This window comes from Periplaneta americana, chromosome 8 (assembly GCF_040183065.1).
Source record: "Periplaneta americana isolate PAMFEO1 chromosome 8, P.americana_PAMFEO1_priV1, whole genome shotgun sequence".
Classification (NCBI taxonomy): Eukaryota; Metazoa; Arthropoda; class Insecta; order Blattodea; family Blattidae; genus Periplaneta; species Periplaneta americana.
Window position 1 is genome coordinate 17,949,890 of NC_091124.1, and position 16,668 is coordinate 17,966,557.

Below are 16,668 nucleotides of genomic sequence, written 5' to 3' on the forward strand. Positions count from 1 at the left end.
GTACACGACATAACTCTTCACAGATACTTCACATGCATAACATGGCCCGCCGAAGTGGTGTGCAATTTGAAAATGGGTCACAGTCCTGCCATTTATCCGCAGTATGCGGAACCCGAATCACGTAAAATGAAGTGGGTAGGCATTAGACACACATACACTAGTAATATGCGTTGCAAGAGCGGTATGTTGATGTTTTCATGTTCGAGGAAAAGATTGAAAAAGCGAAACGTAGTTGAGCTTTTTTAATTTCCGAGAACATGAAAACAAACATACCGCTCGTGTATCGTACATTATTTTGTGCGAAGATCGTTTATTACATACCTGAAAGAGGAATTTCTAATTAGTTGCAATGAAATCTCCATCTCGGTTTCTGTTCAATGACGGCAACTTTTAAAAACTAAAATATCTATCTTCAACATTGTTGCTATAAAATGTTTTCTGTGTTTACTATATTCCAGCAAGCCGTGATATACGTCTGTCTTTTTTTTTCCCCCAGTTTATAAATGCGAACTTAAAACAAACGGTAAGGTTATGTAATGATTTATTTTTCATTTTAATATTTTAACAATATTATTTATATAACATATTGCAGTAATAACATCGGCATCTGGAATCTTGTTGATTTTTTCACGGCTTCCTTAATGTTACTTGCATTACAAATGCAGTAACTTTTGTGGTGTTGTAGAGTTTACTTAATTTTTGCAAATATTTAAAAACAATAATTAACAGTACAATTTAGGTGAAATTGCAGTGGTAAGTTTCCAATTTATAATTATTACTATGTTAAACGTCTCTAAAAATAATATGTTAAAAGACTAAAGCAGTAAAATGAATATGGCGCTTAAGCGGTAAGAAGAGGGAAATTGTTGTGTGTGTTACGTTGGGAATACTGAATGTGGTATTTCACACTTACCGCATATTGGTTTTGTGCGGAAAGCAAGCAAATACGCACGATCTCGCACAAACACTATTTTACTTGGTAACCGCATTCGCTTTTGTTTATAACGGTGATCCGATGCTAACCATATATCAATATCCATTAGTACATTAACCCCTCGTACGCCTATGTTTTCAGCGGGCAGTAGCAGTGTTAGGTTACCCACCAACAGTCCTAAAACTCAGCATGGCGTAAATCACTCATCGCAACAATCATTCTGTGTAATGAGCAAATTGACATTCGGGCCACGAGCTTGTAATGTGTTGTGACGTATTGATTAAATGGCGGGGACCATCCGTGACGTCTGCGTGCTCAGCAAGAAAGCATGCTGCACATCTCGCAGAGCAATGCAACACGTGCAGAGTACCACACCACGCAGGTTTTCAATCAGTGGCCAATGTTAGTAAAATGTTTATTGAATTGATTAAAACTAAGACGCGAGCGAGGAGAAATTTAGTTCAGAGGCTTTAATTTAGGCTTGGAAGTCTTTAACGTACTGGAAGACTCGGACACGGAATACATCGTTTAAAGTCCCTTCCGGAGAACTTGGGTTCCGGATTTTTGCGTCCTGAAAATCCATCGGCCCCTGCCGGGTTTCAACCCGGAACCTTTGGTTCTAGAGTAGAGCGCTTTATCTCTAGCTAGACCATTGGATGTGACAATAAATGGCATAGAAAATTATTTATTTATTTACTTATTTATTTATTTACTTATTTATTTATTTATTTATTTACTTATTTATTTATTTATTTATTTACTAATTTATTTATTTACTTATTTATTTATCTATTTATTTATATTTTTATTTATTTATATTTATTTATCTATTTATTTATTTATTTTTTTATCTTGGAGCAACAGTAACAAATATAAATGACACTCGGGAGGAAATTAAACTCAGAATAAATATGGAAAATGCCTGTTATTATTCGGACGAGAAGCTTTTGTCATCTAGTCTGCTGTCAAAAAATCTGAAAGTTAGAATTTATAAAACAGTTATATTACCGGTTGTTCTGTATGGCTGTGAAACTTGGACTCTCACTTTGAGAGAGGAACAGAGATTGAGAGTTTTTGAGAATAAGGTTCTTAGGAAAATATTTGGGGCTAAGCGGGATGAAGTTACAGGAGAATGGAGAAAGTTACACAACGCAGAGCTGCACGCATTGTATTCTTCACCTGACTTAATTAGGAACATTAAATCCAGACGTTTGAGATGGGCAGGGCATGTAGCACGTATGGGCGAATCCGGAAATGCATATAGAGTGTTAGTTGGGAGGCCAGAGGGGAAAAGACCTTTGGGTAGGCCGAGACGTAGATGGGAAGATAATATTAAAATGGATTTGAGGGAGGTGGGATATGATGATAGAGACTGGATTAATCTTGCTCAGGATAGGGACCAATGGCGGGCTTATGTGAGGGCGGCAATGAACCTCCGGGTTCCTTAAAAGCCACTATTTATTTATTTATTTATTTATTTATTTATTTATTTATTTATTTATTTATTTATTTATTTATTTATTTATTTGTCTATAACAGGGAAAAGCCCCAATTACAATAGATAGTACAAACATTTGCTTAGAACATAAAATTGGAGATAACATGAAGAAAGAGATAAAAACAGATACAAATGCAAGGTACAAGTTAAGTACAAATGAAAAATATAAATAAAAAATGAAAAAAAAGACAAATACATACTACGTAAATAAAAGACACAGATACAGATATAAATGAAAAATAGAAAATAGAAAAGAATGAAGAATAGATAAATATAGATATCATAATCAAAAGATGTAAAATTTAGTTATAATAATAATATATAGAAATACTATTTAAAATCAACTATAGTCAGGATTAGCTTACTTTATACTCTAAGGGTGAAACCTAACCATTTTTCCACTATTACTAAATATGCTAGTGGATTATAGTGATTTTCTGGCTCTCAGATTGAATTTTCTTTTACCAACTTCGTTTCGAATTTCGAGCATGACAAATACTACAACTGGCAGTTATTTTCTAACTGTTATGTTGGCAGCAATGATTTCAGTTTACAGTAAAGCAAACTGATGAAAATGCAAGTAAGTAAATATATTTTTTGGTTTTTTAGGTTAGGTCTCATGAATCGTAAACTCTTTAGTGAAAGCAATAAATTTCATGTTGCCTGACAAAATAAACTGTAATATTAGATCATACTAGTCCTAATTACCAACATAATATGTGAGAAGTCCAGGAAGAAAATATACTATTTCATAAATAAATTATTGAACCATTTAGGAAACATCTCACATCATACAGATGAGATGTGGTAAATTAACAAGGCATTGTTATCGTTAACACATTATTATTATTATCATTATCATTACCATCATTATCATTATTATCATTATTATTATTATTATTATTATTATTATTATATCAGTACGTAGGATTGTGATTTTACCCTCTTTGGTGATATCTGGTATTAGTTGGCAACACTGAAGAGACGGCCAAATTAGACTTTTAGGAACTACTCTTACGTGATCCTCACTATCCCTTTATTATATTAATAAGAAAATGTTTATATTTCATGTAAGAAATGCTGAAATCTAGATCCTATGTTTTACATATTTCATTGAATTTTGAACACATTTTTAACTGGTGAATTTTTATGTGCTGAAGTGTTTGGTTTTTTTTATAATATAACTGACGATTTCTTAAGCTGGGTTTGTGATAATTAGGGAAAGGGATTTGGAGTATTATAAAGAATGGTGAAACGTAGTATAGATATTCGTAGCTCAGCGACTGTCAAGCGAGCTGCATGGACGAGTACAGTCCACTTCATACAAACTTACACGCAACGTGCTGTAAACGTATTTCAGAATAAAAAAATTGAATATTTAATGACATATAGTGACCTACATACATAATCTGCATTTCTTTTTTAACTACATGTGCTTTTCTTGGCAACGCACAAGACACCAATCAACAACATTACAAATATACATAGTTAAATATCAACCTCTGCATCTTCGCGTGTTTGTCGACATATTGATGGTTGATAGACAGTTGTCTTCTGTATGGAACTCGCCTCTGAATATGTGTGTTTTTCTGTCAGGAAATACGATAATATGTATACAACGTATACTACAATATTTACAATATATGCAATATATATTGCAATATTTACAATATAGCCTAATACAGTATCATTATATGTTGAACCAAACGAAATGGCATTTTCAATTAATGCTATGTTTTGTTCATGAAACAATTATTCCTGCTGTGCCTTGTTATAATAAATTGTAAATATTATTTTCAAATTTTCAAAATACAACTTTGCTCTGTTGCAAGGAAGGAAATGTTTTAACATCTGCAGAGACAATTGGAGAGTACTTGAAACAAGATACGTCAATTAAATTAGCATGTTGAATGACGTCATTGGGACACGTTTTTGTTAGTACATCTGAAATCCGACTAAGAATACCGTACCCATAATTTTTAATTAAAATTCTGTTCATTTTTTCACCAACACGTTTTCCTACTTCACCTTCTACTGCACTCAGTTTATTTACTATAGTTCTCATAATATTTATTAGCTCAACTAGTTCTACTCCTGACTTTTCCAATTGAATAATGACATCCGGTAAATATCCAAAATTTGGCTTAATATCCATGACTTCTTTCTCGATTGTTCTATCATTTAGCAGTTCCTGGCATATCTGAATCGCAACGGCATCATCGGGATCGAAAGACTGGACCACTTTCTTCACAGATTGGAGGTGATGTGCGTAATAATTGCAAGCTTCTAACCATGACCCCCAGCTCTTAATTTTGTATTGTTAGTTGGTTTCACTTTCGGCATTGTACCTGCATTTCACTACTCTGAAATGCAAACCTGTATGTTGAAGTTCTTATGCGACAACTGTCCCTTTCACCTGTTGTTGACGTGCAGAGATCTGCGAGTATGTCATGGAGGGGAGGACTTGGTATAAAGGGTTGTAAACAAATGGCTGTGTAGATGCCAATACTAGATTTTACTACTCCAAATTCCGTTCCCTAGTGATAATATTTCGCTATTATACAGTAGACCGTTGAATATTTTATACAATAAAATTTGCTCAGCAAGTACAGTAATCTACGACTGGTCTTGTTTCTGAATAAACAATAGTGACTCACTAGTCAATTAAGCCATAGGGTTCAAAAACATAGATCTACGTTTGTCATCAAAGACGGTAGTCGGCAAAATTAATGAACGAAATGGTCTTAATTGGTTTCGTTTAATGGATGGATGGATGGATGGATGGATGGATGGATGGATGGATGGATCAACAATGGCCATCTTGTCCCATCTGGTGTTGTACAGTACTCGAATTTACTATTCAAGCCCATGCAGAATGGCTGCGGTGATACGTCTCGCCGTTCTACAGCCAAAGGGTCCACGGATCTTGCGTGCACTACTCTTATCTTGCACTATACCGTCTCTTTTGCTCCTCAGCTGTGGTCCTGGACTTGTTTGAGTCGTCTTAGGATGCTCCTTTCTCCCGTTGTTCTCGTCTCCACTTTTGCATTCTTTCAATGTATGAATTACGAGGTACATTGAAAGTTCACATATTTTCACGACTAGGCTACTTTCTGTTTAAGTTCAGGGTCCAATTTACCCCGGATCACTTTCTTTGCGTTTATTTACTCGATCTCGACGCGCTAAATTAAATTGACAAACACCTCACACGTTCAGATAGGTTCATATTTCACGGAGTTATGCACATAAATTGACTGCCGAAATGCATTTTTCGAGATCTGTTTCGCCCCACTCGTCCGGTCTTGAGAGTCTGACCGATTTCGTATGAAAACTTACGGTTATAGGACTCCTTTATCTACACCAGACCTGCAGAACTGTAGCTCCTTAGAGCGACTGCCTTACTGTTACTACCCCTTCTTACTCCATCCACCTTTTCTACCAGTGCGGTCATGGCATTCTAGTTACGTTCGGCTGCATCAACAATCATTCTCGCGGCGGCAGTATATAATACGCTATCAAGAATTACAAATGAACAGATAATAAAATCCTTAGGAACATACCTTTAGAAAGTGAGAGAAAAATGAATGAGGGAAATAAATAAGTTAAAATGCATGTAAAATAAATATTAAAATGTATGTGTGCATATAATGTAAGAAGGTCTACCTATGTAGGCTATATATCGTCCTATTACTAGTAAAACCGATTAAGTCCACTTTTTGTGTAAAATAAGTTAAGTACAGTCCCCGACTTGTCTTTCCGTGCTCTGTATTCTACAAAAATGAAACAAGTCCGAAATGTTGCATGTAGGCAACAAACCAATTACTTCATTTGAAGAATTTATTATGATTTTTCGTGTATTAATAAAGTTTAAATTCCTGTTTTTACAAAACTTGCATTACTGGTCTTAACTGGTTTTACTAGTAATAGGACGATAAATAAATTGTACGTTGATAAGCGAGTGATAGTTATATGACCGGATGTCAATGCTGTCAGTCAACATTGCAACGCACTCCAGCCAAATAAATATATATAAATACTTACTTACTTACAAATGGCTTTTAAGGAACCCGAAGGTTCATTGCCGCCCTCACATAAGCCCGCCAGCGGTCCCTATCCTGTGCAAGATTAATCCAGTCTCTATCATCACACCCCACCTCCCTCAAATCCATTTTAATATTATCCTCCCATCTACGTCTCGGCCTCCCTAAAGGTCTTTTTCCCTCCGGTCTCCCAACTAACACTCTATATGCATTTCTGGATTCCCCCATACGTGCTACATGCCCTGCCCATCTCAAACGTCTGGATTTAATGTTCCTAATTATGTCAGGTGAAGAATACAATGCGTGCAGTTCTGTGTTGTGTAAATTTCTCCATTCTCCTGTAACTTCATCCCGCTTAGCCCCAAATATTTTCCTTAGCACTTTATTCTCAAACACCCTGAACCTATGTTCCTCTCTCAGAGTGAGAGTCCAAGTTTCACAACCATAAAGAACAACCGGTAATATAACTGTTTTATAAATTCTAACTTTCAGGTTTTTCGACAGCAGACTGGATGATAAGAGCTTCTCAACCGAATAACAACACGCATTTCCCATATTTATTCTGCGTTTAATTTCCTCCCGAGTGTCATTTATATTTGTTACTGTTGCTCCAAGATATTTGAATTTTTCCACCTCTTCGAAGGATAAATCTCCAATTTTTATATTTCCATTTCGTACAATATTCTGGTCACGAGACATAATCATATACTTTGTCTTTTCGGGATTTACTTCCAAACCGATCGCTCTACTTGCTTCAAGTAAAATTTCCGTGTTTTCCCTAATCGTTTGTGTATTTTCTCCTAACATATTCACGTCATCCGCATAGACAAGAAGCTGATGTAACTCGTTCAATTCCAAACCCTGCCTGTTATCCTGAACTTTCCTAATGGCATATATATAAATAAATAATAAATAAGTAAATACACAATACGCGTACTGCAGTTCAAAGAGAACTGGAACATGGGAAAATCTAAACCCGTGAAGAAATACTACTTCCAAAGGAAATGGGAATATGATTATTTTGTTGTTGAAGACGAAAGAATTGCTTCTTTACTGTGTCCCATCCGATTTATTTCTACTCGTCATTTCAATATTAAACCACATTGCAACAAAGTCCATATTAAGAATTACGGAATGCACAAACTTTCGGGCAAGTTCATTATTACGAACTTATATTGATTATTTATTTATATACTATTAAATTAAGGCCGTCACTCCTGTTCATTTTGAATTGAAATAATAGTGATTTTCAAGGTTCATTACTTAAATGCTACGAATTTATGTTTCCGTAGGTGATGGTAGGAGGAAAGTTTTCGAAAATCTAAAGCAGGTTAGGTGCAAAGAAATCTCAAAGAAACCACCGACAGGAAATCTAGCATAATTGTATAGGGTAACTTAGTCGGAATCGGGTCAGTGGTTGAATCGGGTCAGTTTCAGATATTTCTTTCCCACGGCAAGCAGAAATGTTTTCCATCATATGGTGCCATCTATTGTCAATCAGGAGAATGTCTTCTATGTGTTTGGCGCCAAAGCTTGTGGTTAATGTTTGCGTTAAAGCTGTGAATAATGGAGGAAAGAAGACTTGTAAAACGGTAAGAGCTATTTGTAGTCTTTACTTTAATTTATCGTTTTTAAGGTTTCCGTTATTGTGCAATGAATGTAGTTCAGAATTTCCCCGAATTGTTCGTAGAATCAAGTGCATTTCTTATATCATAGGTTATGGCATTGAGGATGCTGTAAAGGTTACGTCAGTAGTACCAACCTATGGTTTCTAATGTCACTGCATTTCGGGTGAATAGGGTCACACAATTACGGGTAAATGGGGTCAATGTCTGTACATGGATTTTAAGTCCATTTAATCATATATTTGTCTCAGTTGCCTAGTAATATAAACAATACGTCTCGTGCATGGACTGAAGACCAAATGCAGAAAGCCATTAAGGCATTTCGAGAGGGTAGGAGTCAACGCCATGCAGCCGATCTGTATGGAATTCCGCATTCATGCCTACAGCGCCGTCTGCAAAGCGGTGAAGACAGGCCGTTAAAAAATAAAGGTGGTCAAACAACGTTCAATCAGGAACAAGAAAAGGACCTGCAGATTCTGTTCCGTGAAATATAGTGATCCTCGCTCAGAGAAACTTGGAGACTGGATTCAATGCATGGGAGGCAGAAAATAATGGTACCACGAACATTGTGTTGGGGCCAAGAGAAAGAAGTTCATTTATGGCAAATGCAGATTGAATTATTAAAATTTGGAACTTATTTCTTATTTTTGGTGATCCAAAAGAGCATTGTAAGAATGACCCCATTCGCCCTAATGGTTGACCCGATTTAGCCTAACTTGGTAGGGTGAATAGGGTCGTGCAGTAGAGTGAAATTAACATATATCGTTCATAGGTTTTTGTTATTATTGAATTTAATACTAATGTGATTTGTTGCTTAAAGACTAATCTAAAATTTGGTATATTTTATGTTTAATAAATACTAAGTTGTTAAGCGTCATCTCTATTTTTGTAATTTTTGACCCTATTCCGACTTTTGACCTTGAAACGAGATGACGCATTATAAATAAATACAATGAATTTATTACAATCCTTTTTGAAAATTACATGCCGCCACTGATGGTCCTCTGCACGGGCAGAGAATGTAAACAACTCTACGCGGAAGTTGATCATCCCCAATATAAGTGGAGTGAGGCTGACGTCATATTTCCCCTACTTAGGCCTACGGTTTCTGCAGGCCTGTCTACACAATGGTATACTTTTCGTTTAGCTGTGTTTGTCAAAAGTCACACACAATTATATTTTAACACTTTTTTGGACATCGTTATAGAACGGTTGGCGACCTATCACGCCGAAAACAAAGACGTAGTTTTGCCTCAAACCAGTCAGCTGAGCCGTTGTTATGTCTCATTCCTCTCGTAAGACATACAGAAGTGTCGGTAGATTTGAAGGGTTACGGAGCATCATCAATCTTGCGTGTCAGGGCGTCTCTATGGAGACAAACACACAGCCCTCTCTCTCTTTTGTTTTCTGAGACTGTATTCTTCCGGCGCGACGAACGGCTGGAGAGTGATAAATAGTGTTCAGGGAGGATTAAAAGCCCGATTCCTCAGGTCCATTTGAAATTCCAGAGTCAGGGAGTCATTGCCCCCATTTTTAGCGTCCGGCGCGTGTAACCAGCGACAAAGCTATGGATTCTCTGCTTTCCAATCAATTACAGTTCAAAACTCCAAGCCAAACTTTACTTGTTGAAGTGCGATTGCTGACGAAGGATGAAGGATGTAAGAAGGAAATTGATATCTCATTCGGTACAACAAATATAACTTTTCACACAGAAAAGAAAATAATCCTAGGTGAAGAAGTGGTTGCAATGCTGACTGTCGACTCCGGGGTTTGCAGGTTCAAAGCCGGACGAGGGTGATAAAATAATTAGCATGTTTTCCTCTCTATAGGTTTATACAGAGTGATTCACGAGGATTTACCGTCATTTACGGAGCTTATTTTCGAAGATATTCTGAGCAAAGAAATGTCATATAAACATGGGTTCTATTCTCAATATTTACAGAGTTACGTTTCGTTATTGGAACGCATTGCTGTGAACGTGTGATCTTGGTCAGCCTGCAGTCAGCAGCCAGCGCGACCGCTACGGAAATCAAAGACAGCCGTATGCAGTTACGTACTCTTCTCCAACCAGGAGATTAACCGTGAAAGGAATGTGCTTACTATTGCGTCGTCTATTGGAGCGAAATAGATAGATAATATTATCGTTATAACGTCAGTTTAAAAAACATGCGCTCTGCTGCATATGTTATTTCCTGTATGGAGGAATTAAAAGACCAGGAGATTAACCGTGATCTAATTTTGTAACTAGGGTAGTATAAGTATGTGCGTATCAATGTTATCGTTTGTGCTTTTACTGTAGAGTTAGCCAATGGAGATGCATGTACCAACGTGTGTGACCTTATGACATCTTATGACATCAACATTCATTCACAGCATTACCCCGCTGTGTCTCATTCCCCTGAGGCTTTCTCCTGGTTGGAGTACAGTAGAGCGACGAGTGCCGTTCACAAACGTTCGGCCAAGTGTACTCAAGCGGACGGCGACATTTAAAAAAAAAATGTGTTGTAAACTCTCCAAAACTGTAAATTAGGATGCAAAATTGAACTGCAAATAATTGAGTCGGTGGAAGTGGTGTGATTTGTAATAATTGTTGTGACAAGTGCGTAAGAATAATGTAATTTTCTAGAATAACTCTTCTCGGGTTCTCAGCCAGGTGAGTTGGAGATTTGCTTCCAAGCTTTCGACGGCTAACTCTGCCATCTTCTTCAGGGAATGAAGAGTTATTCTACATAAAACGCCGGGAAAGCCTCAAGTCATACATTGTAATTTTCTAGTTAAAAACATAAAAAGATGTCTGTACGAAGCAACTAAGGAGCTCATATCATATTTTTAGCTTCATAATACTTGCCAATTAAAGAAATGATACTTCTGAATGGTTCATTCTCTATTTGTATTATTGTTTTACCTTCAAACTAAAGAAAAAACGTATTTTACAAACAACTTTATATTAGTGTAACTCTGAAAATATTGAGAATAGGAACTATGTTTATGTGACATTTCTGCTCAAAATTTCTTCAGAAATAAGCTCCTTGAATGACGGTAAATCCTCGTGAATCACTCTGTATAAAACAGGGAGTCCCATGCGGTAAATTTGCGACATATAAAAGCCCCGTATGTCATTTCTCTTCCACGTTGAATTTCGATGCTGAATAACCTTTGCTATTTAAAAAGTTGTTAGGCCTTACATGAAATGGTACTACTAATAATACCATAACCACTACCACGTCCTTGACATTGAAGTAGGTAGGTATGATACTAGACCGTCAAGGAACACTTTTTAGTTCAATTGTAGAATTTTGAGAAATGAGTCGCAGAAGAGTTCCTCGATCCACAGGAAACATTTTGACATGCGAAATCTTTCTTTAAACTGGAACTCTTGAAAATCAGTATTCCGTTCTTGGCCAAACTGTTTTTCTCTGCCTACATAAGCCTATATGAATTGTTCGTCACTCTCATAGCTTGAAGAAGAACTCATATTACATTAAAAATGTTATTTCTACGCTTTTAAGAAAGTTTACCAAGAATAAAGGTTTGGCAGAAAAGGCACTCGCGATTCTAACTATTTTACAAGTGACAAAATTTTATGCAATAATTCGTTGGTAAAAGAAATTAAACTGTTAGTAATTACTAGTCCTTGTCTCTTGTCGTAACAAATTTACCAATACAGATTTATGCAACGGAAATTATTATCCTTTCATTATTTACCAATTTGTCGCTAGTAAAATAGTAATTTCAGTTATATGCAACAGGCCCCAGGTGGCAGTGATAATTTAATTTAATTTTTAGATTACAATTAAGTAAATTAATTAAAATTAATAAATAATAATAATAATAATAATAATAATAATAATAATAACTTGGACTCTCACTCTGAGAGAGGAACATAGGTTCAGGGTGTTTGAGAATAAGGTGCTTAGGAAAATATTTGGGGCTAAGCGGGATGAAGTTACAGGAGAATGGAGAAAGTTACACAACACAGAACTGCACGCATTGTATTCTTCACCTGACATAATTAGGAACATTAAATCCAGACGTTTGAGATGGGCAGGGCATGTAGCACGTATGGGCGAATCCAGAAATGCATAGCCTATAGAGTGTTAGTTGGGAGACCGGAGGGAAAAAGACCTTTAGGGAGGCCGAGACGTAGATGGGAAGATAATATTAAAATGGATTTGAGGGAGGTGGGGTATGATGATAGAGACTGGATTAATCTTGCACAGGATAGGGACCGCTGGCGGGCTTATGTGAGGGCGGCAATGAACCTTCGGGTTCCTTAAAAGCCATTTGTAAATAAGTAAGTAATAATAATAATAATAATAATAATAATAATAATAATAATAATAATAATAATAATCTCTAATAACCCAATTAAAGTAAACCTAATTAATAAAGTAACCCCAATTTACCATTACAACTAACATATATATTACATAGCCCACTTACTTACTTTTAAGGAACCCGCAGGTTCATTGCCGCCCTCACAGAAGCCCGCCATTGGTCCCTATCCTGAGCAAGATTAATCCAGTCTCTATCATCATATCCCACCTCCCTCAAATCCATTTTAATATTATCTTCCCATCTACGTCTCGGCCTCCCCAAAGATCTTTTTCCCCCCGGCTCCCCAACTAACACTCTATATGCATTTCTGGATTCGCCCATACGTGCTACATGCCCTGCCCATCTCAAACGTCTGGATTTTATGTTTCTGATTATGATAGATGAAGAATACAATGCGTGCAGTTCTGCGTTGTGTAACTTTCTCCATTCTCCTGTAATTTCATCCCTTTTAGCCCCAAATATTTTCCTAAGCACCCTATTCTCAAACACCCTTAACCTATGTTCCTCTCTCAAAGCGAGAGTCCAAGTTTCACAACCATAAAGAACTACTGGTAATATAACTGTTTTATAAATTCTAACTTTCAGATTTTTTTACAGCAGACTGGATGATAAAAGCTTCTCAACCGAATAGTAACACGCATTTCCCATATTTATTCTTTCTTTAATTTCCTTCCCGAGTATCATTTATATTTGTTACTGTTGCTTCCATGTATTTGAATTTTTCCACCTCTTCAAAAGATTTTATATATATATATATATATATATATATATATATATATATATATATATATATATATATATATATATATGTAGACACACACACACATATATATATACACACATACATGTGAGCTATTTTAGCACTGATATTCTTATCTTTCACTACTTTCACTTCATTTTCATCTCAGTGATCAATACTTTTCTCTTCCACTACAAACTACAGTATAACTTCACTGACATTATGCTTCATTGATACAACACTTCAAATAACAAAACAACAATTACAGCCTTTATATTATTATGCTGATCGGGCGGAACATGAAAGCATCCCTGACCACTTGAGTTCAAGCAGGCTTTTTGTGCACCCATGATAAAATAAGTTTCATTTCGACTGTGTTGCTCGGCCGAGCCATCTCCACTACCAGCCATATCACGCACGCCATCCAGATTTAGCGATGTTTGCGCAAAATGTATTGGGCAACACTGTAAACAATGTTAACAAAAACTAATTAACACGCACTTTGTTCTGAAGAAAAATGCGTAACCTGGGACAGTGAAGAAGAAGACAGAAGCTTCATTTACTAGACAATAGGATGAGTATTGTCCAGCCGACGAACCAAGCAGCGAGACCCAGACCCACGTGGCGGCGTGACATCGTGCCAAGAGCGTGCGGCGTGCATACCTGACAGAAATAACACGAGTCTGATTCACAACGCTGTCCCTAGTCTACTTCACTGCTAGCTTTCAACCACGCTTCAGTAGGAACAATACTTCGTTTGCTAAATACCTTTAATATCGTGTTTCTGCTGTCAGCAGAGTTGCTAGGTTTTCTGCGAGAGAAATCGGGATATCAGAAGCTAAATTAAGACATTAGACTTATCACTAGGGACCGGATTTTTATGTAATTACATATTATATTCCTTTCAACCTAACCGTATATAAATAACTAATCTTTGCAAATCTTGTAATTACTATTAATATATTAAAATTTGATTTACCCACATTACATATTATAGTCTCGTGTTACATAAATCTACATATTTAGGGGTTTTATTCATTTTTACTTCTCTCAAAGAAAAAAAAGACTTCTGCTGGGGAAGTTTACAATTTGAAATACACAGATTTTACGAGAACTAAAAATGAATAAATGTGTCTCAGTGAAACGTACAGCAGAGTTCGTATAGGTCAGTTGCGTTTCCAATTCACTGTGGGCTAAAGCAAGGAGATGCACTATCACCTTTACCTTTTAACTTTGCTCTAGAGTATGCCATTAGGAAAGTCCAGGATAACAGAGAGGATTTGGAATTGAACGGGTTACATCAGCTGCTTGTCTATGCGGATGACGTGAAAATGTTAGGAGAAAATCCACAAACGATTAGGGAAAACACGGGAATTTTACTGGAAGCAAGTAAAGAGATAGGTTTGGAAGTAAATCCCAAAAAGACTAAGTATATAATTATGATTCATTACGGGAATATTGTACGAAATAGAAATATAAAAATTGGAAATTTATCGTTTGAAGAGGTGGAGAACTTCAAATATCTGGGAGCAACAGTAAAAAATATAAATGATACTCGGGAGGAAATTAAACGCAGAATAAATATGGGAAATGCCTGTTATTATTCGGTTGAAAAGCTTTTATCATCCAGTCTGCTGTCAAAAAATCTGAAAGTTAGAATTTATAAAACAGTTATATTACCAGTGGTTCTTTATGGTTGTGAAACTTGGACTCTCCCTTTGAGAGAGGAACATAGGTTAAGGGTGTTTGAGAATAGGGTGCTTAGGAAAATATTTGGGGCTAAAAGGGATGAAGTTACAGGAGAATGGAGAGAGTTACACAACGCAGAACTGCACGCATTGTATTATTCATCTATCATAATCAGAAACATAAAATCCAGACGTTTGAGACGGGCAGGGCATGTAGCACGTATGGGAGATTCCAGAAATGCATTATAGAGTGTTATTTGGGAGGCCGGAGGGAAAGACCTTTAGGGAGGCCGAGACGTAGATGGGAAGATATTATTAAAATGGATTTGAGGGAGGTGGGATATGATGATAGAGAATGGATTAGGCCTAATCTTGCTCAGGATAGGGACCAATGGCGGGCTTATGTGAGGGCGGCAATGAACCTCCGGGTTCCTTAAAAGGCAGTAAGTAAGTAAGTAAGTAAGTAAGTGAAAGCCTGTTTAGTATTACAAGTACCGCTATTGCTTGACTTCTTTATTTTAAATTTTATTTTTATTCATTCTTTTTATTTTATTGGTTTATTTTACGACGCTGTATCAACATCTAGGTTATGTAGAGTCTGAATGATATGAAGGTGATAATGCCGGTGAAATGAGTCCGGAGTCCAGCACCGAAAGTTACCCAACATTTGCTCGTATTGGGTTGAGGGAAAACCCCGGAAAAAACCTCAACCACGTAACTTGCCCCGACCGGGATTCGAACCCGGGCCACCTGGTTTCGAGGCCAGGCGCGCTGACCGTTACTCCACAGGTGTGGACTTTTAAATTTAGTGGACCTATACGGAAATGGGATTTTCCGAGCAATTAGAAAGTATGGTTCTCCGCTGGATTAATCCTACCCTTCCGAATGAGACAGAAATGTCACTTTTCAAACAACAGTTTGTAAACGCCTATAGTTTGAGGTTTTAGTAGGTACTTGTTTCTTACAAGGAGCAGCTAAAATGCATGTGTCCCACATCTTCTCTTATTTTCTCCTAATCCAGTAAAGCAAAACAGTGCTTGCAGTACTGTTGTGTCATTCATTTCACTCAGTTCTCTTGTTTTAGTACTTACAATACCTATAAAGTGCAAGTGAGTTTATCTACTGCTTTTAACTAATTAAAATGGCCCCTGTATCTTCAACCCTAACGATAAAAATAAAATCATGGATTGCAATGGACGAAGCTTTCACTACATATGGAAGAATAGTAATGTGTCAAGCGTGCGGTAAAAAAGTCGGGTGCTCTATGAAATCACAAATGGAGAATCTTATCTATCCTACACCTGCCTGATATTGATATTAAATATTTTCATGATTTTACATATTCAGCTTATTTTTCTTACATAAATATGTACATATTTCGCACCTTGATATTACATAAAAATCCTGTCCCTACTTATCAACACTTTATCATAAGATTTATAGCAGTTTTCTGCAAAGTAGTGTTTGCGTACTTTTTAATGTAATAGGCCTATTCGTCTCCGTGAGAAACATTAAAATATGAAGGGCACACAGTACTGTGAACACTATAATATTCTTTTCTTTTATTAACCACGAATATGTTTTAACCATTTTCTACTAAATTAACTTTGCAACTTTTCAGATGGAACCATGTACACCGGCAACAGTTCTGTCGACAGATCGACGATCTCTGGTTATTTCTCTACAGTTTCTTTCTTTGTTTGATAAATTATTTTCTTTGTGAGAGGGGAAGGAGAATTTTAGCAGTGGCTAGGGGCTACACTACTCATAAACCCCTTAATATAATGCAACATTTTATTCGACAAC

General features: G+C 36.5%; 1 protein-coding gene across 4 annotated transcripts in view; it reads right to left on the minus strand.

Moving 5' to 3' along the window:
* GluClalpha (glycine receptor alpha 1) overlaps window positions 1–16,668 on the minus strand; it is a 475,474-nt gene that overhangs the window by 292,781 nt on the left and 166,025 nt on the right. The window lies entirely within an intron of this gene.